General features: G+C 42.3%; 1 protein-coding gene across 2 annotated transcripts in view; it reads left to right on the forward strand.

Moving 5' to 3' along the window:
• The window catches only part of KCNJ5 (potassium inwardly rectifying channel subfamily J member 5), a 60,974-nt gene that overhangs the window by 24,620 nt on the left and 12,523 nt on the right, over positions 1-23,831 (forward strand). Inside the window, exon 3 of one of the 2 annotated variants that reach the window (XM_052786355.1) lies at positions 15,729-15,903. The gene's annotated coding sequence lies outside the window, so the exon portion shown is untranslated. Of the gene's footprint in view, positions 1-15,296; positions 15,904-23,831 lie in introns of those variants that run through there. The other variant, XM_052786354.1, reaches the window with a different exon arrangement.

Consider the following 23,831-nt stretch of genomic DNA (forward strand, 5'->3'; position numbering starts at 1 on the left):
TTCAGAAACTCCCGAATTTCAATTGCAGGTTTTTAGGAAAGAGTGTAATTAACAACTTTATTCAGTCTGAAGCCAGAAAATTCTTTCTATATTTGGCATGAAAAGAGCAGAGTAGGAGGAGGGGAGTAAATGACCTAGATTTTCACAAGTGACAAATGATTCCTAGATGCTCTGTCTAAGACCCATTATATGGCAGAGATTCCCACAAAGTACACTGCAAAATGACTTCTCTTTATTGTCTATCATGTTGGACATTCAAAATCACCCAAGACACTCTTGGAGATCTATGCTATTGTGTTTGTTAAACTGATTATTTTATTCACTTAGGGTAACATTTCCAAAAATGCATCCATAACCAAGCAATTAAATCCCATTTTCAGAAGTGACCTCAGTTTGCCAGCAGCTCTCCTAATTCACAATGATCCCCCCTTTTCTGAGCTTGCTTCATTGTTTTCCTGGAAATGTATACATTGAGAGCATGTCCCATAAAGAGGAAATGGGGAAAACAAGGTGTGACTGAGCTAACATTTTCAGAATGTTCTTTGCTATATGTCCGATTTTTTCTTGTTTTTCAGTGTTCTGTTTTCCACAACCAAGTCAACATTTTCTATAAAAAGCAGGTCCTCTATGGAAAGCCTGTTTGCCTAATAGCAGTTTCTCCGTATAAATGTTGATAATCTCCGTTTTGTCAAAGGAAAAAAGATTTAATGCCTTTATCTTTTTGAATGATTATTTATAGAAGAGGAGGTCTCCCTAAGATGTAATCAAAGATACATATTTTTAGTAAGCAGGTCAGTACTGCAGGCAGTTGTTTATTCATTAACCTCAGTGTAGCTAAGCTGGCAGTCTCCCAGTAGTTATTTACTTTGTGCTAACCAAGGGGAGGGATTTGAAATCCATTGCAGTTTTATTCTGAGTCCCAAGAGAGGTGATTCTGTCCTTCCAGTTATGTCTCATTTTGTGTGAGTAAATGCTGAGCATATTCTAGATAGTAGTGTTATCAATGAGTATAGCAGTAACAGGAGACTGAATATTCAGTCTTGATTTATGTACAGTTGTGATTCATTCCCCAAACTTTCTTTTCTGTGAGCGACCAACATCACAGCTGAGAGAGAAATATGAGAACTGGGTTTTTGGTCCTCTTAGCAGGGAGTGTCACGGACACCCTGCTTTAAATAAATAGCCATGCATGCCAGCATGCAGATAAGCTTGAAGAAAGTGTAAATCTCTAGGACAGCAAGTGTCTGAAATGGAAGAACAGTGTAACAGATGAAGTTGATTATATCCCTCATTCCTTCCAGCACCTCCAAGCATTGCTGCTAATGAAAGTAGAAGGTTCCTAATCACTTCAGCCTTTCTTATTCTTAGACAGCAGGTAGTTGAAGCCCTTGGCCTCCTCTGTTAACTGTAATGACAAAATTTAAATGCATAGGCTATTTAAATTCAAGAACAAAGCTAGCTGTAGTGCTGGCTTGGCAATGCATATGGAGATCCAGAAAGGCAGAGACCTGTGTTACTTAACTCCTTGAAGTCAGTCAGTTGTTGAACAGGAACAGAGGCCTTGTATTATCTGCCCTCTTCTTTACAGAGCAGTGCAGCTGGGCTTGGGGGAGGGGAAAAACAGTACTTGGGACTTCATAGCATGAGAGAGAAACTTGCCTGCCAACTGATGAGTTGTCTTCTGTCTTTTAGACACATTCACACACTTAATTTTTCTGTGACTTTTCAGAAAGCACAGAGAAATGGTGACAAGAATTTAGCACTGTCTTTAAGTTGTTATGCTAGAAGAACATAGCTGCAATAAAGATTTCCTGAAACAGTGTGGTCTAGAATCCCCCCCAGTCCTCTGGCAAGCCCGCAAGGTAGAACACCTCTACTGATAACGCCGTGTGGGAAAAATGGGGTTTATGCAACTCTGTTCATGGAGGAAATTATGCCAACTTCTCACTGGAAGGAGTAAAGCTCATTACTTGTATTTACTTGTAATTCAGCTGCTTGGCAGAGGAGGTTCATGCCAGAGAAGTCCTTACTTCCCCTGAAAATGTAGGGCATGTGTGGACTGCAACAAAGGCACTTCTTTCCTTCCTGGTTGTAGTAAGCTGGGTGTTTAGCACAAGGCTGTTTAGCTGCTGGAGGGCAAGCCAGCCAGCACAGTATAAGACACAGAGCAGGGCAGCTGGATCAGTGAGCTAACAGCACCTCTGAGTAGTCCTTCCCTGGGTAGAGGGTGTGTAATCACCCATGCAGAATACAGTGAGGGATGTTAAGTCATGAGTCACTTCCCTTTTTCCAGTCACTGAATCCTCCTTTTTAAAAGTTAAGCTAAGCATACAGAGGAAAAGATAAGACTTGTATGATAGAAAGCACCATGTTCTTATATTGGCAGCTGTGTCCTTGTCACCTTGCCCCTTCTCTTCGGCACTCCTAAGCAAAGCAATCTGCGATGGAAATATGAGCATGTGATGCTACAAACCTAGTGACTGCTCTGAACAATAACATTGGCATCTGACTGAGGAGTGACTGAAATCTTTTTTTCTACTTGAAGCTAGGAAAATAGGAGTTTAAAACACTGTATGTAGGAAAGTGTCATTGAACAACTGGTGTCACCAGTTAACACCTGTTGAAGTTTTTTTTCTAGATTTTCATTTAGGTTTGTCTAGTAACATCAGGCTTCTGCATGAGACATTAGAGCTTTCATCTCTCTGTTATATATGATGGTATTAAAAGTGGTAACTAGCTGCGGCTCAGTGATGATGTTTATTAATTTGGTAGAAGAAGGAGCACAGATGTCTCAGGTACACACTGTGCTCTAACAAGGTTTTTTTGAGCTGCAATTGATCAAATGGTATGAAGCCTTAAAATGGGATCACACTTCATTTCATCCTCTGCGTGTTTCCTCTCTCATTGTTTTCCAAATAAACATGTTTCTCTAAGCTCTAAAAAGGTATTTATGGAAGTTTAAGTTGTTCTCAAGGGCATGATATGTTTCTAAAATGCCGGTTTCAAGGTGTCCCTACATCAACCTTTGAGAGCCCCTGAGGCTATCAGGTCCAGGTTTGCTGTGAGCACAGATGTGTCTAGCCAAAGGCTTTCTCTGGAGCATGTGATATCCTGCTTGCTTGAGCAAACCTGATAGCTTGATAAAGAGTGGGGTGGCACACGCTGCATGGCCAGGCATACCTGCGTGGGACTGCCTCCTGTCCACCAGAGAGCAGCTATATGAACAGGGATAAGCGCATTAGGGTATATTGTACTTACTTGCAGTTGCCTTTCTGGGGCTGTGTTAGATATCACCAGCAAAATTCAGTTTCTGGAGAACAGAATATGAACTTTAGTTCTGGAGAACAGCAAACAGGGTTCTGGAGAACCAAATATGAACTTTAGGTAAGTCTGTTGTCTATGCCTCAGTTTTTCCACCCTTTGTACTCTGGAGATGAAGAAAGGAAGCGTTCTATATAGATAGAGTACTGCATTGTTCTTTGCACAGCAGTGGCCATCCCTTGTACTGCCATTCTTTAAGGTCCCTGGACAATCCAACAGGTTGATCTTGGTGCTCCTCAAAAGCTCCCAAATATTACCATGCCTCTGGTGTCCTCTGAGGCAGGACCTTCTGGATGGTGGCTGCATCCCCCTTGGGATGTATCTCTAAGGTTACTTTTTGGGTCAACTGACAATTGACCATCATTCCATTTGTTGTCTGTTTGCCTGACAGCCCTCAGCTGCATTTTATAGACTGTTAGACTCAGGTTTCATTTGTTTGATTATTATTACTGTTTTTATTTTGGACAACGTCCCAGTTGCCTAGCAATGTCAGTAGGTGCTTTGAAAAGAAATAGTAAAGCATAAGCTTTCTGCAAGGTAGAACATTATATTCTGCTTCACATTGAGTCTTTTTATCTGCAAGTCTCCATGGACTCTATCAGCATTAATAAATGAAATCCACCTTTTCTTTCAGAATGCAGGGGAGGAAGAGAAAATACAGGAAGCAGCCATCATCCTATTTTTTCACAGATGATAACCAAGGCAGAGAAAGGCAAAGCACAGTAGAAAGCCTGGTTTGATATCCTGACCCACTGAAGTCAGGCATTTATCTCTCATGGGAGTCATGAAGAAAGCTGAGAGCGTACCGCTTGAAAGAATTAAAGCTCTGTTGAATTTCCTTTGCAGCTAATGGGTTGGATGGAGCCCACAGTGTTAGGCAAAGTAAGGAAGTGAAGCAAATTGTGTGGAGTGATTGTTTATTTAGTTATTTCCCAAGAGTAGGAATATGGTCCCAGAGGCAACATAGACATAGGACAGGGTAGTGAAGAAATCAGCACATGTATTATGCTCTTTGTTCTGCTCTTTCACTGGGAAAAGGGTTATCATTGATTGTTGTCCGAGTTTAGTTCAGAGTCCCGTGGAGCCCGGCCTTGTGAAATTCAGGCAATGCCTCCATAGGGAGAGCTGGATCCAGGAGCCAAGTTCGTACTTCTGAGCAGCTGCAAGCATGACTGAAGAGCATGTATGCCACATAGGCAGTGCTAATGGGAACTATAGCCCCTGTAGTTCCTGCCTTCCCTCTGGTAAATTCACAGCTGACCCTTTACCACTAGTAATGACAGAGCTGGGTGGTAACTTTGTCCTTGTTTCTAAGGGCAGCAGAGTGGGCTGACAGTCTCACATTGTACCCATAAAAGTCACCATTGATTTTGTGTGTGGTTGCTGTTATCAAAAGAAAAAAATATGAAGCATCCTGGGTTTTTTCTCCCAGCAAAGAACTGCAGGTACTTTGGCTACATGCTCTCTTTACAGAACTGCATTTACTAGATGTTCATGCAAAAACCCTGGGCCTTGCTTTTGAAGGTCAAGACATTAGAAATAGCCATGTAAAGAATGACTGTTTTACAGACGAGTGAACCCATCAGAACGAGTCACTCAGGAGGGCAGTAAGAACAGGCTTGATAGCAGAGAGCTGTTACCACAGTTGATAATAGAAAGCAGCCTGAAGTGTCAGCTATAGCCTGCTAGTTTTGCATGAGCAATGAAAATGGTCAGTTGTGTGTCTTCATGTATGTACGGCTTACTATGCAGGCTGGAAAAAAACATGGTCCCTGAGGGGCAGTGATGTAGTGGCCACAGCTCTGGCTGGACTGTTCCTGGTTAAGATTTGCACAAGTTGCTCTGGGTGATACACAGCTTCCTTCAAGAGGCAACTGGCTTTAGAGCCTCTCCCTTAGTGCTGGAATAGGAAGTAGGAATTTAGCCAACTCTGAATAAGGTTGGCTCCTTATCTCTCTTGACCTGGTAATGCCCTAACAGATTCAATGACTAGGTTAGGTAGCTGAAGACAGTCCTCTGTCCTTCCTCTCACAATGTGTCCATATACTGAAGTCTCTTTGTGCTGAAGTTTCCCCTTTATAATGTGTTTTTATTATGTCTAGTTCCAGAAAGCCATAAGGTGCTTTGTGAAGAGGAGCTTGATTTATGCCCATTGGCTACATCTCTTCTAGCAAGATTTTCTGTAGGTCTCCAGCACCCAGGCTGAGATGAACCTCAGAATTGCACGGCCTTTTCTGCAAATGGTAGATGTGCCGAAACATGCTTGTCCTGCACAGTAACTCATAAGTACTTCCTAAAACTGTAAACTCATATATAGCCCTCTATATGGGTAAAGTACTTAAAATTGGCACGTATCATTTCCATGAAAAAGCTATGGGGAAAGACCTTATTTCAGTAAAACTTCCACTTCGTGCTTAACCTTTTGTACTTTCTTGCAAATAGGATGCATGGTTAAATAATGTTGCAGAGAAATGTGTGGCTTTACTCCTGAGAATGGACAGGAGAGTAAAAAACCAATGTGGCTGCCCACCACCCTCTGCTGGGCTGTGCAGGGACTGCTTGAGGTAATGCTCGCTCTGGATGGGATTGGAAAATCTCTTAAAAAGATGGAAGAAAAGGGGGGGTGGGGGGAAGGTGAAGCTTTGGGCAGAAAACTCTTCTGTTAGCAATTTCACGTCATACCTGCCTAAGTACCACAAAGCTCCATCTTCCTTTTTAAATTAGGGTCAGTGTCATCAATAAAAACAATTAGTCAACCTTTTCTTACATGCCAAAACCATTTTGCACAGCAAGCAGGTGAAATCAGAGAGGCTGAACTTTTTGTCCAGCTGTGGTTGTTTTGCTGATTTTTTGGTGATGGGGTGGACACAGAGGAGAGTGTAGTTCTGAGTTGAAACAAGAGTGATAGTAGCACTACACGTCTGTTGGCTTTTGTAGTTTTATCTCAGATTTAACATAGTTCAGATGAGAACAACATCTGGTCTAGGTACATGAAGGAATTTTCTTGGCATTGGCTCAGAGTGCTGAATAAGTCCCAGATAAATCACCCAAAGCAACGATCGATCGTAGACTTTCTGGCAATTCAGTTTCAATAACTTCATTGCATGACAAGGTGTGTGCAAGCTGTCAGCACAAATGAATCACTTCTCTGTGAATGGGACAGTACTGAATCTGCAAGTTCCAATGGTATCGTTAGTGTGGAAACACCACGGCCCAAGGCAATTTAAATGCTGAGATGACATAACCCAGTCATCTTGCTAGAAAATGTTATGACATAGAAAAGCCTGGGGAACAGAAAGAAGCCTCACCAGAACAAAGACCATGTCCATATGGCATCATATTTCCTGGGAAAACTTATTTTTATGTTTTTTAACATGTCTACAATCTGGTGTTATGCCTCATTTACACTGGTACATTCTGGGAAATCTAGTCAATAATTCCTTATGTCTGCTCTTACAACAGAGAGCAGCGTGACTCGTAGAGTCATCTGAGTTATTTCTATGGTTGTACTGCATGCTGAGAAAGTTTTATAATGGCCTCACATTACACTGATCTCCATCTCGGGCTCAGTATATCAAACAGTGGATGAATTTCATGACTAACGCAAAAGTAAATTTCATCCATTTGGGTGAAGCATCTTTTCTTGTACAACTTCAGCACTAGGCAGATCTGAAATTCTGAGTTGGTGCATTGAGTGGCAAAGGAGTAAGCCCCAGGCAAATCCAACCAGAAAGGAAAGCTTCACTGAATGACTGCAGGGTAAATCCAAGTTTTGCTGCAACTTTAGTGAGCTGTTGCTGCACAAATCACAGCATGTAAGGGAGCACTCTAGTGAGCATGGTAGTGTAATTGAATTCAGCATACTTCCAGAGAAGTTTAACTCTGAAAATTGCAGAGGACCCAGTTAGTCTCTCAGCAGTGCAGTCTCTTTCTCAGGACTGCCTGAAAGGTGCTCGTCACTGATCTGCATCATGGTTTCATACAGTTGTAAAGCAGGTCACAGCAAAACTCATCTATTCATTCTTCAGGAGGATGGGAAACACTCTAAGGAAGGTCTCCAAATTAAGGGTTCCCCAAAAGTCATTCTGCAGTTTGTGTTCCAGGCATGACAGCCCACTTATAGACTGTGTAAAGGGACAGGGTCTGGCAGGACCGAATAGCGGGCGTCTTTCTTCTGGGGAATTCAGATCTCATAGTCTGTAGCATCAACTGCCTCAGGCACACTAGTGTGCTGCCTGAGTGTGTCCCATCACACACCAATCCACTACTTGAGGGAAAGGAGTTGTTACAGCAGGCAGCAGCAGTAGGCTGCAGTCTGAAAGGTATGTATTTTTAGAGATGGCTGCAAAGCCTTGCTGTCACAGAAGCGGTGCACTATGGCATGTTAGTCCCACAGCAAATGCTTCATCCTCTCTGTTTTATGTGAATATGCAGTGATAAAGAGCGGTAGGGAACCTAGCCCATCTCCTTGCAGAGTAGGGAATATGGGGGAGGCAGGAACGGAGGGACCCAAGTCAAAGAGTTTTAGCACATTTTGTCCTTAGTGCTTTAGCCAGTCACTGCCTGCAGTTTTATATTTATGAACCTGTATCGGGGGATTGCTTGATAGGTCTTTAATTTCCTTTGGTTTTACTCTGAACAGGCCTCTCTAGGGACAGTAAGAACATTTTCAGTGTTATTGAATGTCATCTCTGTACAAACTGAACAGAGGAAAAATATTCCGATAATAACTGTGAAATATATGGGCAGTGGTAGGCTTTCTGGCTGCTGCTTTTTTTATTATTTTTTTTCCCTCTGATGAGATTTTCAAGGTCAGCTGGCTCCATAGATACAAATATGCCAAGAACAAAATGTACAGATGTGCCAGGAGTCAGGGACACAGACATGCTGGCACTGTAAACAGACCTGGATCATGTCCAGTATTGTCAGGCAGCAACAGGAGTGCTCATAAAAAGGCACTTTATTACAGTGATATCAAGATTCATCTTCTCTCTCCATTGCATCATTAAACATGAGTTATTCGCATTTTTGTGGAAAAGCCTAGATTCAGCACAATCTCAAAATTTTATTTGGAGGATGGGGAAAGGTTTTATTCATGTACTACAGAATCCTATAGCAATATCTGAGCGCATAACAGACAGTGTGGTTCCCTGAATAAGTGGCTGGAGTAGAAACCAGAAGACTGGTTCTTTTCCTGATTCTGCTGCTGATTTATTGTGTAAACATAGACAAATCTTTTACTGTAGCTCTTCCGAGTTCCCATACACCCTCTCCCTCCCCTCCTAGATATGTTTCCTTTTGTGAGTTATTTGCTTGAACTAAATATCAACCAGTCAGGCAAAAGCTGGAAATATCTTCATCTAGCAGTCTTTGGCAGACTTAAAATATTAATGCATTTTATAGTGTACTTATTTTTCGTAACTGTCAGTTGTTGCTACCAAGGCAGGGAATTCCTTATAAATATTGAATGCTGCTGCAAGGTCTGAAAAAAAATTCTAGAAATGGTTCTCTTAAGCTCCCAAATGACTGAAAAACTGCTGAAAGTTTCCCTAATGTTAGTAAATTATGTGGAAATCCAAGAGCTCAGAAGTTACCTGTTACTGGGATTTTCTAATAAACAGTCATATTTCTTGAATTTAACTAGTCCATGCAGACTACTTACCGGACATAGGCAATCTGAGGAAGAATGGAACAATTGGTTTTGTTCTTAAAGACTCCCTAGAAGTTGTTGTAGTAAGACACATCTCAGAAATTGGCTTGAAGGTCTGTTGCATGTAAAAGAATAAATTGCAGAGGAGATCCACTGCCCAGCTGAAGCGCTGGAATTTTGACAAAGCAAAAAATTCCCCTGGTAGAGCACTTCCAGCCCTTGCAGGGGAAAAGAGTGTGCAGACAGGGTCTGCTGTAGTCATGTGTAGTCAGCAACCGCTGTGCTACTCTGTTGTGGCAGCAGGAATTCACATTTTGGTTCTGTTATGGACCCTCCCTCTACTCTTCTCACACCAAAAGGATCCTAGTGCAAGGTACAGTTTAGTCTTTTACTAAAACTCAGAGCCGTGTATATTGTGAATTTAAAATGCAGTTTGAAGATTTTTCACCTTTAGATCTCTAGTTCAAATCTAGCCTAGGTTAACCATGACTGAAGCTTTAAATCCCTAGTGACATCAGCCAGATCCTAAGGGGCAAGGCTCTGAGCTCCACCACAGTCGACACTAATTGAAATAGAGAAGCCAAGGGTTAATTGTGGGGGCATTACCAGCTAATCTGTCTATCATGCATCGGGCGGGTTAGCCTCTCTAACAGACCCCTTCTGGCTCCGGAGCCACTCTGTCCAGTCACCTGAATACACTTGGGGCATAATGAAAGGCCAGCACTGGGGAAAGGCTGTTCATACAGTACCCATTTGTGGCTAAATAGAGGCCTTTTGTCCCCAGGGCTGCTAGTCTGCTGCCAGGCACACACACAGGAGATTAAGCAGTAATAAAAAGACTTCATTAGAGTCAGTGGGGGTCACTTTTTCTGCTGCCAGAGTAGAGCTGAAAAGAATCCTGAAGTGAACTCAGAGCAATGACGGTGAGAGACCTGCTATAACAAATGCTGAGTTGCTTTTAATTCCTAAGAGTGGATAGCAAACAGCATTAAAATATGCCAGTTAAATAAACTGGATGTGCTGATGTGCATTGCGTAAAACCTATCTCCAGAATATTATTTTTGCCCTGTAGATTGTGCTTTCTGCTAAGTAACCACAGAATATGCTGGAAGTGACTGTTTTATGGTGCGCTGATCTGTGATGTTCAGTGGATCGTTGTTTCATGGAGGGTGACAATCCAGGACTTCAGGTGTGCAGGCTGGGCTTTGGTTGAGCTCCTTCTGGTGCCCAAAGGCAAAACTTAGTCTATTACACTCTCATGCAAAGACATTTGTGGGATCCCTTGGAATCAACTGGTAGATTCCTCACAGTTAGATGAAGGAGGTGCTGGCTCTACCTCTTACCATTGCTGGGAAAAACACAAACAAGAGGCGAGATCCTTTTTCAAGGGGCTACTTACTGTTTGAGTTTGAGAAATAGACTGTACCTTCTGGTTACATCCCTTATGCACCCACCCTTCTGTGCAAAGGGAAGGCTGTGTGTTTTAGGAGGGAAGTTAATGCAACAAGATTCCCACCTGAACGAACCAAGGCATTTGCTTTTGTCAGAAATCTTTTTGAATTCTGACAGCCTAGCAAGGAAAATGTTTTCATAAATATGCCATTATTAGCAGTGTGCTATGACTACTGCTTTTTTTTGTTGGTGTTGTTTCTGAGCTCACAGGCAGTGAACAGCCAGGCACTCTGGAAGCTGGAGTAGTAGTTTATTCACAGAAGAGATGTCATGCGTGTGCAACTTCACACACACTCCAGCAGTGCCTCTCGCCAGTGTTTTCTAGCCCTGCAGCTACCATGGGCCTCAGTGGGAAGTTTGGGCGCCCTTCAGCCTTAGGTTCTGCTGCTGCTGCACCTGCAAAACAAGAGCTTAATTAGCGTTAATTATAACAGCAGTTCACTAAGAACTGGACTAACACACTTGCGGCAATCCAGAAGTTAAAAGATAGCAACGGCTGGGGATGTGTGTTGGCTGGCGCAAATCAGTGCCAGGCAATAGCCCCATATAGCTGTGAGAAGAGCTGTCTCTCCCTGGGTTAGCATTAGCTCCTCATTATCATATCAAAGCAAATGGCAAGCAGACTCCTCCACACATGCTTCACAGAGGCGGGGGAGTCGGGGTTTGTTGCAGAAACTTTTCCTTCCCCTTGTCTGCGTCTGTTCCTACTTCCCAAGTTTCATTTTGAGTTTGGGGTTTGAATAAGCCCCGAAACACAAAAGGAAGTCGAGATGGAGTGGGTGACTGTCACATCTAGATTCTCAGAGCTTTACTTGAAAGCTCAACTCCCATTCAGTCGAGTGCACCAGGGAAGAGTGGAGGTGGATGAGACAATCTTAGAAGCTGTTTCCAGCTCTGGCTCTTACAACTCTGTTTTCTTCTAGTGGGATGGTAGGTTAATGGTTGACAAACGGGAGGAGACACCTCTTGTTCCAGAGATCAAATTGCAGAACAAATTAAAATGCTCCCTGAAGGCACTGTTGCTCCCTCTCCCCTCAATACATGTAAAGCCAAAGACAGCTTCCACTGATTTCAGAGCAAGCTCCAGATTCTGTCACTGGTGCTTAGATTGAAGACTGTCCCTTTGGGTAATAAATGTCATGGGACAGTCTGTGCTCATTGGGGGGTGGCTCATTTATGTGCAATGAAACCTCAGGGAAATGGAGGTTACTCCCCATTTGGTTCATGGAAGCTCAAAAATTGGACTTCCCTGCTGCATTCTGTAGGAACCAGCAAAAATCCAAACTGTTTTATGAAAGCTTTTTGTATACATCATGTCCTCAAAGAGCTATTTAGTTATACCAAAATGAGATCAAAGTTTGTTCTTCCACATCTTGTTACTCTGTTTGCAAATCCAGGAGCTAATCATTCCACAATTGCCATAATTTCACCCCTGTAAAGAGCCCTGTACGTCCTTTGATCAGTAAAGCACAGCTGTTAGAGCTTGAGAGCACCCCCAGGAAAATCAAGATGTTGCACTGAAGTGAAATTTGTATCTACAAGCTCCTGGAATTAGATCATTCATCCCATTCTAACAAAAGGGACTAATTTAGATGCTTTCTGATACTACCTGTCTCTCTGCATCACTTAGAAAGGAAATAGCATGGCTATTTAGACTCGAACCAGCGCATCCTAAATGGCATTGCCTAAGGTGAATCCCATCCCAAACACTGAGAGAACTCAGAAAAGCAATCCCTCTACATTTCCTTGTTTACATACTAGCCTGAGAGTATACCCAAACTGTACTGCCATTTTGTGTTAAATCTGCCCTTCTGCAGCAAGCTGATACCTGGAGTTCTTCAACATATTTCAAACTTGTGAGGCCATTGACAACTTTTTAAGCACCTTAGCAAGGGCACATTGATGTCACTGACCCACTGAACTGTAGTTTCCAGGTGAAAAACTGTTTTCAGGTCTGGCTTGTCTTTAAACAGTACAAATTGGAAGATGTCTATTGAAATAATATGTGAAACAATGCACTAGTTTACAGTGTCAGAATAAGAAAGCAAAAGTCTACCAAGATGCATGCACTCATATGGACCCATGCAGAAGGTACTACCTCTCTGGTGATTAAATAAATGGCTCCTAAGAGGCCTTTAACGTTGACTGTAGTAGGTGCCTCTCAAGCGCCTCTTTTCTGCGGCCTTTGCTGTCCTTTGTAATGTGTCTGGCGCATCAGATGTTGTGACAGACAGCAACCACAGCACACAAATGTACTTATGGTGCGTGCTGGGTGGCATCTGCAGATCAGTGCTGCAATCCCACTCTCTCCTCTGAGCTGACATCTGGACAGAGGTGTGAGCACAGCACTGTGTAAATGCATAAGCTATTGGCAGAGCTGTGGTAAAGACAGAAGAGTGTCAAAATTATATGCCTGCTCGTGAACTGACAAATCTCCTTAGGGGAGAGGTCTCTTTTTTTCCAGCTGAATAATACATCATGTGAGATGTTGGGGAAACTGGGCTTTCTGCAGCCGCACACAGATCAGTGGGCGCTGTGAAAAGCCAGACTCCGCTTTAAACCCTCCCTGTGCCCCAGCTTTGTCAGTGTGTGTAGGGAAAGCAGTGGCAGGACTCGGTGCCGGCAGATGGCAGTGCCTGTTAGGAGAGCTTCACTCTTGTCGGCAGAAATGGGAGTCCGCTCGAAACGTGAAAATGTTTTTATTTACATCGCATGAAGCAGAGTGCCGTTTCTTGCATGTGAGCAATGCAATGGTGTAGCTCAAGGTGGGCAAACGGTCACCACAGAAGTGACCATACTGTGAGCCCACTCTTCCGCACAGCTGGGAGACCCCTGTCCACTTGGAGGCTGTCAACTGGGTTCATAGCTGGGATGCATTGGATAAGCATGTGCAGGAGGTGGGAAGGAAGGCTTCTCCTAACGTTGACCATGACACCCTAGCCTTGCAGACTTGCAGAGACTCTGTTCCTCTAGGGCTGCTGGCTGGACAGCTTTTCCTAGCACAAAAATTCATTCTAAATCTTATTAAAAGAGATTAAATGAACGAAGAAGCAGAGCAGATGCCTTTATGAAGGTGACACTGTCCTTAGTGCTGGTGAAGCAGCATCCAGGGACTTAACCTGCTCTGAATGCCAACATTACAATTTTAGGGGGGACTGACTCTCATGCTGTATGAATTACTGTTTAGTACTTTTTAAGTAAGTTTGAATGATTATTAAAAAAACCAAAACAAAACTGTTAACATACTCCCCAAATAGCACTTTTATAAGGATATTTCATATATCACAGACATACTCCTAAAAGGTAAAATAAATATTGCTGAAAACAACATTCCTAACAGTTATGAGCAGGCAGAAGATCTCACATAATTTCATAGGATTTAATCAACAGTTTATTACCATGCCTTTAATTGAAAATAGTTTCACTGCTGATTTGAATTTAGTCCTCTATGCTCTTTGCAACCTAGCTGGGGTAGCACTGCTCTAATGCATGCGAAACAGGAGTCAAACTGGCTAGTCTGATCTCATTGCCTATACTGTGGTGAAGTGGGAAATATAAACTAACAACAAGTGGAAAAGCAAAATTATATTTGCAAAACTCATTTTTAATGGCCTAAGTCCTTGGTCTGACTCTAGATTCCTATCCCATCTGGCCAGATCCAACCTCCACATACAGATCAGAGAACAAGAACACTGGTAAAAAGTGCTATGTCTATAGAGATGTGCTTTCTTAACCCCAATGCCTGTGCAATATGACTATTAATGATATTCAGAGCTGTGGTTATTTCCCTTTCTTTAGCATGTCTGTCTGAACTTTTCCAGCCTAGCTTCCATAATAGGGTGTTATGTACCCTAGATTTAAGATGGTTAGGAATCAGATTTTCTGATCTACAGAAAATTCCACTAGTTCAACTTTTTCCCGTTCCAAAACTAGAATGCAAATTATAAGTTGCAAAACGTCCATACAGTAAAATAAAAATGTCATTCTAATGCTTACGTATTTCATTAGTGATAGTGTGACTTTAAAAAAAAAAATTGAAAGTCATTCAAAGCAGGACATGGAAAAAATAGCTTTCAGATTCCAGCAATACTGACACATTCCTGTACAGTGCTTTGGTTTTGACAAGCTCTCTTTTCCTGACCAGAAAATCTTCTGTGAAAGTATTTCTGATGGGCTGTAATGTGTGTGGCCCCTGGAATAGAATTAGGGATGATGAGGGGACATGATTAGAGGAACAGGGCAACAAAGCCTGAAGGCAACCTGTAGTCTCTAGGCAGATCTATTTTGTATATGCGGCTGGCCTGATATTTGCTTTTCAGAAAAGGAAATATTTTAGTAAGCTAGGGAGACAGTGTGGTATTATCAATGATAAAAAAAAAGAAGAAAAAGAAAGAAAGAAAGGGGAAAAAAAGGCAAACCACTGAAGAGCTTTGAGAGCATTCCCTGGGACTAGCTGGATCACAGGCAAACACCACAACTCAGTCGGCAAACACCATTTCAGCAGCTTGATGGTTGACAGGCAGGGGAAGAGCGCCAGAGGAATTACGCTCTGCCTCCTTCTCCCCACTTTTCCCAAATTCCTTGGTCCAGCCTAGAAGAGAGAGTTTCCACAGTGCCGATGAATACGTACACATGTGCTCCCTGTTAAATGTGCAGCTTCTGCATTCTCCTTGTCCTCCTTTTTTTAGGAAATGCTTTCTGTTTGTGTGATATTAAAACAAGAACACAGCCCCTACCCCCTAAAAAAATGACAACTCATCCAGCAATCTGGGAAAGGAGAACCCAGGCAAGGGGAGAGCCGAGAAGCAGGCACGGCGAGAAGTAAACGCACAGACCTTGGGGAACTGGCAAGGAGGGCAAAGACCAGGTGGTGACAGGGGAGCACAACGCTTTGCATTTTCTCAAAGCGCCGAATACGCGCCTCTTCCCCCTCCCCAGCCAGCCCTTTCTGTGCAAAGCAGCGGCTTAAACCCCTCCCCTCTTTGCTTTCACTCCCGGCACCTTTCCCTTGGCTGCTCATTCAGAACAGATGATGCTCCCCATCACACGCAGTCCTCTCCTCTCCCTCCCCTCTGCCCCAGCCCTTTAAAAAGCTTTATGCCACCAAGAATTCATTTTTATGGGAGAGAGCAGGAGCAAGGAAAGGCAGGCATTTGACAGGCAAAACTAGCACTGCAGCAGTGGAGGGTGAGGGTTTGGAGCGCTCCGTGTCAGCTCTGACAGAGCAAGGGAGATCAGGGATACCTAGGGACAGGGGCATGAACGTTTAAATCTTCAGCGCCACATAAATGTTTTCTAATAACAGGCAGAGGGAAGAAGGAAGGAGACAGCCCAGGGATCAGAAGACGACCCCAGCAATCTGGTGATGGCATGGATCGGACACTTTTCCAGCAGCTGTTTTACCTACCTCTCAGTCCTGTCACCGTCCAGTATCCCCGAAGTGCCAAGGCACAAGACTGATGCAGAGCCGCTCTTAGCAAGTAAGTTACCTGATTTTGTTTGTTTTTCCAGTCCACTTCGTTTCTTCTCTGGTTGCAAAGGATCAGGAGCCCAGAAGGCAGGAGGACAAGCGGCTGAGGTATTAGGTCAGCTGAACACCAGATTTCTATGCCCAAACCTGCCAGGGTGCGAGCTAGAGATGTGCTGTTGTCTAACTCGCCAGCTGCTAGGGAACTCTTTGGGAAGCCGGGGATTAGATGTTGATCTTGGGCAAAAGCACTGCCAGATCTAGTAAAGGTGTTATGCAGAAAAAGACATTAAAAATGATGAACTGCTCAGATACCAGATTAGCAGAGATCACTGGAATACAGTGGACAGGGGGAGACTGATCAGTAAGCAGCCCTGAAATGGGGGGAGTGACTCCATAATCCTCACCTAGAGTCAAAGATTAAATTCTTTTATAATTAGGATACTTACTAGTCAGCTTAGGTTTTAAAGAGCCCTTGCAGTGTAGTCTCCAGACGATGAAGTGGCATGTTCAGCCCTTGGAGAGTACAGGCAATTTAATGCATTGGGAATCCCTAGGGGTGTTTATGGCTCTGGGAGGTAAAAGCATGACTAATTTTTTTACCAATGTCCTGCTGCGTCAGTCAAAAAGGCGCCTGGAGCCCTCCTTTTTGTATTAGCACATGCTGCTTGGGAGTAACATGCGAACTTTTATACAGCATGTCTCTCATTTGGTTTTGACCAGAGAGTTTCAGGAACCAGTAGAGAATTGGAAGACACTGTCCCTGTCCCAAAAAGCTTACCATCTGACTTTTGGCGATTCTGTAATCAAGCAGGTCCTTCCTCCTGCACCCTTTTAGTTTTAAGTAGACAACTACCTTGGATTTATAGTAGAGTAGCTCGGAGGGAAGCAAAACTGGCTTCTTTTGCTAGTTCTCTGACCAATCCAAGCAACCAGTATCTTCCATAGTATGTGGGAAGTGTGTCTGGCAGTGTTTGTGTTGGGGGAGTTATTTCACTTCTGGGGTTCAGTTCTTTCCCCCACTGTTCCTACTCAGTTGGAGATAAAGGTTCAGGATGATTTCTGGTTCCCACAAGAGAAAATACTCCATCTCTGGAAGGTTCCAGCCCAGTTATTTACAGACTCTGAAAAAGACAGAGTTTTGGAGTGATGTTCTGAGACAAATCTCTAGACTCTTTTATATAAAAGTCACCCACTTTCTATTCAGTTTGAGGTCAGGAGAGCCACTCAGTCATTCGGGGTGAGCATTGGCACTTAACCGGCAGTTTGGTATTAGGTAGGTCAGTTTGTCTCTCTGTGACTCATCTTCTGTGGTCTGCACAATGGGATCAATAACACTGTTGAACGTCTTGGGGCAGAAAGCCTGCATTTGATCAGTTCATCTTTGAACTGTTTGGATGCAAGTTACTGGAGAGGTGTGAAGTGGTATCAACATCCTTCAATTTTATTTTATTTTTTTAAGACAGCTGCAGATTACATAGTGATTCTCAGTTGCTATAATGGTGAAATACCTAAACAATGGACAATAGGAACGTTGGTGCTCTTAGGGCAGGATTTTCTCTTAGAATTGAGGTTCTGCTTTCCCCAATATTCAGTGTGTACTGTGTGTAAACAGCCAGTAGCAGGACAAAAGTGTCTCTTTTTCTTTGTTCAGTTGTGTTGGTTGAAAGATAACAGTCAAATTTTCAAGGATGCCATAAGGTCCCCCTAAAAATAGAGTCTGGGGACAGAGACAGAGAGGTTGCAGAGTGCCTCAGGCAGAGTCACTTCCTTGGAGGTGGAAGGATCAAACTGGTTTATTTTCAGGCTTTAGTTGTTGGTAAAGAAAATATCATTTGACTGTTCAAAATTAAGACAAACACCTAAGAGCATAATACTGTGATTGCATCCTTTGCACACGGACTTTTCATGCTCAACTTCTTTAATTCAGTGAAGTATAAGGTAAGTGACCAAAAGTTACATGGATTATGTCCTCCCATCCATCCTATGCATTTGAACTGTGGTATATCAAGTAGTAGATACCCCTTATGTTGTGGAGACTCCATGTTCTCCAGTCCTTGTTCTATAACAAATTGTTATAGCCTGTACACTGGGGTAATTATGATGTCTCATAAGGCATTGTCTTGTTTTCATCTTTTTTCTAAAAAAAAAAACCCAACAAAAAACAACAACAACAAAAAACCAAAACGAAAACCCCACCCCAGTCTGTATTCTCATTGCAGTTTAGTTTCTCCACACTTCTCTGCATTGGTCTGAAGTCAATATATTTAATGCAACTGCAAACTTGTGTTACATATGGGATTTTTTATACTTTCATGCATAGTTGGAGGGAAAAGATCTGTTTGAAACCTGTAGGTACTTGAGAGAACAGAAACATTATTTCTTGGCATTAGAAATAATCTTGCTAGGTTATTCATGCTGATAGACCAGGCTATGTAGGCTTTTCAGAGTAATCTTTAGACACACCTGAAGTAGATAGGGACTGTATTCACTGCTGCTGGATTAGTGGAAGGGAAGAAGAGTGGTGCGCTGATAACAGGCACTCATTCAGGATTTTGGAAACTCTAGGTTTAGTTCCCTGCCCTGCCACAGACTCCCAGTGTGAGTGTGGAAGAAGCAACTGTGTCTTTGTGACGCACTTCCCCATCCTGAAATATGGGAAATAGAGCACTTCCTTGTTCCACAGATCTTAATAAATAAATAAATAAATAAATAACATTTTAAAGCACGTGATACCTGTGTTGAACACTGTGAAACATTTGGATACTCTCGGAATGGGGGGCCACATTGCTACCTCACAGCTGACAATGAAAGGGCTCAGGGATATTCGAACTGTGATTATCCAGCAGTGCTGGGGAGAAGGATAGATTGGGAGGCAATTAGCAGATCAAAGTAAAGTGCAAACGTCCATAAGCTCTGTCTTTCTTTGTGTCATATTAGCTTCCTACCCAGAGAGAATTTCTTACAAGGTATTTTCTTTTGAAAGACTGAACACCTTCTGTTTCAGTATTTCTGAGCCTAATGAGTGCTAAGCAGACAGACGCCATCATCAGCTCAGCTCTGTAACAGGCACAGTGTCATCCTGCTTCTTTAGTAGCTGCCTAGTTAATCATCAGTCACCCTTTTTTGTGTACTGGTGGGTGGGTGTCTCCTCTAGCCCCAGAGGAACTCCGTTGTAAAATCATGCCTGTCAGCATGTTAGAAAAGCAGTGCTGTGACTTAATGAAAACTCAAAGAGGAAATGAGAGGCATCTTCCTACTTCAGTGCTGAGTGAGATTACACTTCGAAAGGCAATTATTTGGATGAGGGAGCTTTTGAACCACATGTTTATTAGTGAGGTGCCATGGGTCTCCGTTCTTGTACAGCTTCCTTAAATGTTTTGCCCTGGTTTTGAACAGCATAACTCTTCTGCATCATTCCCTCCACCTGTGGATCTCCAAGCACATTCCAAAGAGGCAGCCACCACAATCTAAGTCAGAAAACGGAAGGATTACATGATTTGCACAAAATCTACCTGCCTTTCTTTTTCTCGCATGCATATGTATGCCTCCAAAGGCAACCTCGTGTTGGTGTTGTTGACTGTTCAGTCTCAGTCATACACAGGCAGTAAATAAAAGGACAGTGGGAAAGATGCCTTTCTCAGGGAAACAAAAGCCCCACCTGTCAGTCAGCACATATCTAATAGCCATTTATCTTCAGATTGTCAAAGGCCATCTTTTCCTAATATTTCTTTTTCCTCCATCTTTCCACTAGCACACAGTGTTCAGCAATCAATGCTTTTATTCTCTTTGGGTGCTACTGCTTTAATTTGCTCTACTCCTCTACCAACTTTCCCATGTTGCTAGTGTCTGTCAATTAAGAATTTCATTCTCTTGCAGCAGTGTAACCCAAAGGAGAATATGTGCCTCAGACAAATGTGGGGACAGTAACCTAGGCTCTGGTTTATGTGGTGTAGGCCAACAGGCAGCAAAAGAACCAGGTCAAGTTCTTCAGTAATGATCTGTTTAGTATTTACTGCTGTATTGACTGCTTGTTGAGTAGTATAGGACTCTCTGTCTGGGAAAAGAGATGACAGAATTAAGTAGAATCTGGATTTGGGAAGGTGTGGGGGGCTTACTAAAGAACAGTTGCTCATTTATTCTCATAATGCAAGAAAACATGGGCAGCAGGTTTAAAACAAACAAGAAGTATTATTTTGCACAAACAAACTTGATGACAAATTCATGTCTTCAAACTCCTCCTGCCTGCCAGTTTAGACCTCTCCAGAAGCAAATCCTTAAGCAAGGCCAGCAATTATTTAAATTTAAAAAGTTACCATGGTCAGCAGGGGAAAAAAGTTTCTTGCAGACTTTTCTCGTTTTACCTTCTGCGATGTCTTCAGCAAATTTCTATCCTGAAGACTTGGAGCTATCAGGAGGTACTGCAGCTCTGTCAGGCAGGGCTTGTAGACAGCTCTGCAAAACAATGCCTCCTGAAGATACTTAGCTAACCCCAGCTTGACTCTTCTTCAGCAAATCTAAGAGTCCTAAATGTCACTGCCTGCCCTGAGACTGTCGTCTGGGCAAAAACAAGTCTGATAAAAAGCCTCTTTGCAAGCTTGATAATACACTGACTCACATCTCCTTTTCCAGTAGCCTGTCCAAAAGGAAAGCAGCTTTGTACAAAAGTGACATTTTTATTATCTTGGCCTCGTTTAACCAAAGATGGTAAATGCCAATGAAACAGGATGGTGCATGTGACTATAAGAGGCAATTTCATCTCACAAATCTCTTTGCTGGAGGGAGCAGTGATTTACAAACTGAAGCCTAAACCTCTGTGAGATGTTTGCACATAATTACCATTATCTGGAAAAGATGTGTATGCTTGATAGCAGTGGCAGTATATTCTACGATGAAGGAGTTAACCAAATCCTTACATAGGTACAGTGGTCCTTTTATAGTATCTTGTCATTTGTGCTAAAGTTTCCCAGAGCAGTTAAAATAATAAGGGAATGATAGAGATTTCCTAGAAGATTCTCGTGCCTAGGATCTCACAGACCATTCATATCCGTATCACAAATTTTACAGCTGCGGAATTAAGGCAGAGGGAAAAGCAGTGATTTGCTCAGAATAAGAGAAAAAATACTGAAATCATTTGGAACAGAAAGCTGGCTAGTCTTCAGACATCCAAACCTGTCCTCAAACTGCTAACCAATACTATTCCTTTTAAAGAATCTAACGCAAAGATTCATCTGCTTGATTATTTGCAATAACCACGTACTGAGGTTATGCTTATACTATGATGGGAGAGTTTAAGATTAAATATCAGGAGAAATTGAAATGCCACTGAAGCTGTCAGTAAAGTTCATATACAGCAGGAATTTTTCAGCTTTAGTGGACCACTTGTAAGGTGTTCCTGAAGGTTTCCAGAAAGATTTCACTTGACCTATTGTTAAAGATCAGTAGCATTAGAAAAGTGATGTTGCCAGTCCCTTGAGTGTTTTAGTTAAAGCAGGTTTCCCTGTACTTTCATTAATGGGCAGTCCCTCTAGCCTGCGTCACCAGAGTGATATTTCTAGGGATTTAGGCTTTTTGATTGTTTTTATTCTATTCTGTTCTTTTTAATATGTTTCAAGATCCTTTTGGTCTCTTTGGCATGAATCTAAAATATGAAACCTTACACTAGAGATTAATGTCTTGAAATTGATTGTTCTCTCTTACATAGTGTCAGTGTAAGTGAAACTCAGCTTCAAACATAACTTTTATAACAAAATTATCTTTAAAACAATTCTTTTTAAATTGAAAACATGCAACACTTGCCTGTTTTTACATTTCTACACATAGATTGATCAAAAGCTTTTTAGTCCAAATGGAGTAATTTTAAATTAATCAAACAATGCAAAGAAAGATCAAAAGTTATATTCATCAGAAGAAAGCAAAGAGGTTCTTCTCTGCACCTAATTCTCTTTAACTCAGTGGATGGGATGCTTCTTCCCCTATTAAAGAGGGAAAAAAAAAAACCCAAAACATGATTATTCTGACTTGCACTTGGCATATGCTTTCACATGTTGTGAAGTGAGAGTCAGTATGTACCCTTATAATTTGACAGCATCTAGCAGGCACTTTGCACACATGTAAATAGATACACACCATAAGGCAGCAGAGAGCCAGACCAATGGCCCGGGAGATTTGAGTTTGCAATAAGTAGTAGAAAATGGCTGAAGATGTATCTAAATATACCATGAGCCAGCTCTCAGAAGTCCTGCCTTCAGAAGTGAAAGAAATAGAGGTAGGGATTAATATCCTGCCAAAATCCTTGATGTTGCTGTTTGAGGAGAGGAACAGCACAGTGCTGGAGTTATCTATCCCACATCCAGGATCATATGCAGTGGGGGTAGCAAACCTAATTCCTCCTAACTTACCATCCCAGCATCATTAATCCCTATTATTTACCCCTTCCTGTGGCTGCATGGGCTCAGCCCTGGCCCAAACCCTTCAAACCAGGCAAATTTGCCAGCACAAAGAAGCTTTGGGAGTGTGTTGTGGACAGATGGCTGGGCTCCCTAGTGAACGGAGCCAGCGGGTATGGTTCCAGCAACAGGCTCTGGCTGCTTCATTGGAGTAATGATTGATGGTGACTTATACAAGGGCTAAGAGTAATTCTTTGCTGTTAACCAGACTTGGCTACAGCAGAATGGAAGTGGAAATTTGTTGCTTCATTTATTCATCCTGCCTCTGCTTCCTTCCCGCCCACCCTTTGTGCTTTTTAATACTGAAAAGATGAAGCTACTTTGCTCAATCTTAAAACTGTCTTTCCCAGGATTCTCTTAATTGTATCTTTACACCTTTGCTCATTCACAGACGCATAAGAAGATTAAAGATACAGGGAGCAGTAACAGATTTAGTTAGGTTTTAATAGGATTTGCAGAGGACAATGCAGAGAATGAATGCCATGGAGAATATTGCTACGCTGTCTTTGATATCCCTAAGGCTTCTTAGGTAACCTTTCACAGAGATTTTGTCTGTGCCCTGCATTCGGAGTCAAGACTCATTTTTCAATGGACCGTGTGTGTTTTTTTTAAAGAGTATCTAATCATCTTGGTAAACAGGATGTTACATTATAACCTGCAAGAATCATTGCAGCCATTGTTTTGTATTATTTATTTGTATCTTGTTAAGCATAGTTTTGCATGTTGACAGTGGGCTTTTTAATAGCTGTCTGTTAGGTTTCTAAAAGTGTCTGGTGTTTTTGTCTAATGTCAGATGAAGTAAAGGTGTAGGTTCTGATATATCTGATTAACAGTAGGCCTGGATTCATGACACCTTCAGACATGTAATTCAAGATGCTAAATTAAATGCCTGTTTCACATTTGGAGCCCAAGCTCCCCGAATAATTTGTGGAGGGTGTGGGTACTTCCAGAAGGTGATTCAGCACTCCTGAAATCTGAATTATCCCTGGAGGTGCCTTTCTCTGCTGACTGTAAGGGAAACCTTCATGCATAATTTAGACTTATGTGAGATCTAGGTTGACAGTGGTGCTCAGCGTGTTCTATTAATTTCTAAGGTTTCTCTTGGTATGCACCAAAAACCTGAGGCACCAAAAAACTCCAGTCCCTCTTGAAGATTTAAGTTGATGTATCTTTACTTTGCTCCTAGTTGTGATCTCAAGCAAATTTTGAGTGTAAAAAAAACCCGAGGACCAAAAAAACCCCCCAAAGCCAAAAAACTGTAACAAGGTTTACCTATTTCATGACTCCCAAACTGTGACGATCACCATATGTTCTGAGGTTCCAGCAGTGCATTGAGCAAAGTGACTGGCAGCTGGTTCATGTTTGAAGAGACTGTGTATTATTATGAATCAGTATTTAACATCCAGTTCAATGCAGCGTTATATTTAGCAAGTGGCTGCTGCGAGAGAACTGCTGAAGCCTTTCAAAGTGTTTCCCAAAACAATACTAGGAG

The sequence above is a fragment of the Harpia harpyja genome, chromosome 4 (genome assembly GCF_026419915.1).
Source record: "Harpia harpyja isolate bHarHar1 chromosome 4, bHarHar1 primary haplotype, whole genome shotgun sequence".
Lineage (NCBI taxonomy): Eukaryota > Metazoa > Chordata > Aves > Accipitriformes > Accipitridae > Harpia > Harpia harpyja.